The sequence below is a fragment of the Bombyx mori genome, chromosome 14, assembly GCF_030269925.1.
Source record: "Bombyx mori chromosome 14, ASM3026992v2".
NCBI lineage: Eukaryota > Metazoa > Arthropoda > Insecta > Lepidoptera > Bombycidae > Bombyx > Bombyx mori.
In genome coordinates, this window is record NC_085120.1 from 13313099 (window position 1) to 13315810 (window position 2712).

Genomic DNA, 2712 nt, shown 5'->3' on the forward strand with positions numbered 1-2712 from the left:
AAAAAAAACTCCGTTCTGTTACAAGGTTCGTACCAATAAAACGTCTAGGACTAAATAAAAAAAATCCAGAAGATGAAAATAAAGTAAAAATATATATGTACTACTTAAATTAAAAAAAAAAACGTCTGGATTGTATTAATACAAAAAAAACAAGCTTTTTGTTTGATTAAATTTTAAATTAACAAAGAAGAAAAAAGAAAAAAAAAAAAAAAATTAAAATCTTATTGCACTTTTGTTTAGGATTGTACCTATTTTTGCTTGAAACAAATCTTAAATAAAAAAAGTATGTGTGTCCGCTCCGACGCACGACTGGAGTTTACTGGATATAAAAAATTAAACGAAACAATACGAGAAATAGTTCTATATTACGACAACACGATACACTACAGATTATTAACAAATTAACGAGACACAAAACAAACGACTAACAAATATATGAAAATACAATAATGAGAGAAACGCGCGATCAGTACGAGGCTTTGTGGCGGACTGCCGGCGCAGCAGCCCGGCGTCACCTGCGATAACGCATTTCGTGTGACATGCGCAATCAGGCGCATAACGCATTTCGTGTGACATGCTAGTACGATTTTGGTCCCCATAATTTTCATACCCCGGGCCTATATATGTAAATCGATTCTAAAGGAGTAAACTCCAAAAACGTTAGGTTTGTAAGAGTATCATAAACTAAAAATGTAGGTACACAAAAATAACACAATATAGGACATGTACAGTACGACGATTTTTACAACACTTAGAACAGTCACAACACAATAATGTTTAACAAAAGGACACACACACACGTATAATCTGCAACCACTTGACTCAAGAGGCAAAGTCAGATATAACCACGTAAAGGGCGCCAGTGCGACAACTGCTTAGTCTTTCCTTTAAAAAAAAGAAAAAAACTAGTGTCTCAGTTAAAAGAATATATATTACAAAAAAAAACAGGCAGTTGAGCACACAAATTTGTAGGGTGTGGTTGTACGGCCGATCTGACTCTCCCTCTGTAGGTTACCCTCCTGAATTCCGGCAGCCAACGGACGTGGGTTGACCCGCTGAAGCACCACGTCTGGACTCCTGGAGGTTTCCTGGGCTGGCTAGATCACCAGGGTACGGGTTACTGTGCGGAGATGACCTTTTCAGCACAGACGCAGATTATCAAGCGAAGCAAGAAGCGTGAAAGGCAGCAAGGCATGAACCCTGGAAGCGATAAGACCAATTTCACGAACTGGTTTATCTACCTTCCGATCTGGTTGACCAACGAGAACTCGAGCAAGGTACCCACATCTTGTGGCGAGATTATCGTGGTAGTGGACAACCAGAACGGAGTAAATTCACAATAAAAAATGAAAGCAAAAAAAAACAAGTGAAATATACCTGTGCATCATTAGCAAAAAAAATAAAAAAGAAGTAATGCGTTAAAAAATAATAATATGCCATTTCCAACTCACCCTAAAAGCGGGGTCGAATCCGTTTATTTTAATCGTGTTAATATTAAACAGCACACGATATTGCTGTACTAAATATATTTTTTAAATAAATTATTTGTAGGTAAGTCGTCTAGGTTTGAAAACGAACTTTAACTGAACTCGAATACAAACGTAAGACTAATAAGGAAGTCTAGTGACGACTGCCGGCGGCTGCGCAGTGTCTGCGCCAGCTGAACCTACGTCTCGGGGGGAGGTGGGAACTATTGTTCTCACCTCAGCGGTACAGTCGATAAAATAACTGCTTTGAACATAAATACTTTTGTTTTAAGGTTTTTTTTTTATCTTTTTATTTTGCTAGTTTGTTGTAACATTACGTTACATAACACAAAAATATTATTGAAATTATTAAGTACTATTATAATATTATGCTAAAAATAAAATTATTTTGGAATAAAGTATTCCCCAACTATCGGCAAATACGTCGGCATCCTGGATTTCGGACAGAAATTCGTTTAACAGCGCAATTGCCCTGGCCGTTGGACAGTTCCTAGCTCTACGGGTCCTCAGACCCGCCAACGCCGCAAATAAGTGGTGGTGGCGGCCAGGGACGTCTTAAACTACGATGGGGCCCTTGGTCACACAAGAATTTGAGGCTCTTTTGGAAAGTAAAAAAAAACTAATTATAATAACATTTTTTTACTGAGTATAACCATTTATTATACGTAATCAAATACAGTATGATATAATGTCATTAATGATATTAGAATGCTGCTGGTTTTTTGGTTACGATTTCGATAACGGTTTCTTTCGGGATATCTGTTGAGCAAAATCTTCAATTATAGGCATAGTATATGCCTTGTAAATACCTTCTGACTACTGATTTGTGAAAAAAGTGTAATGTGCCCGACAAAAATGTTTTGAGAATAAACGTGTGAGAGAAATTGTCGGTCTTTCGGGGCCGCCTGAGAGTGGGGGCCCTAGGCACGGGCCTCGTGTGCCCTTACGGTAAAGACGGTATTGGTGGCGGCGCACTCCCGCCCGCGCATACTGTTGCGGGACGAATAGTAATATTTGCCGTAGTGCCACGGGATTATTGACTCTATTCTGTAATAAAGAACAGTAATGTACGAGTAGATGCAACTTTCGCCTGTGGTTTAGGGTATCTAGTCCAACCATACCTGACACAAAAAGCGTTATCGAAATAAAATTCCTACCGAATAATGCATGCAATTTGAAGCAAATGTCTTTTTATTAGCTCGGTGTATGTACATATGTGTGTACA

At 38.3% G+C, this 2712-nt stretch overlaps 1 long non-coding RNA gene across 1 annotated transcript; it reads right to left on the bottom strand.

The window, feature by feature from the left end:
- Positions 1-911: 911 nt before the first annotated feature.
- LOC119629463 (uncharacterized) lies at positions 912-1996 on the bottom strand. Its single transcript, XR_005245438.2, has 2 exons — positions 1452-1996; positions 912-1200 (listed from the first exon to the last, which is right to left on the bottom strand). It is a non-coding gene; the product is annotated as an uncharacterized LOC119629463 (long non-coding RNA).
- Positions 1997-2712: the final 716 nt, after the last annotated feature.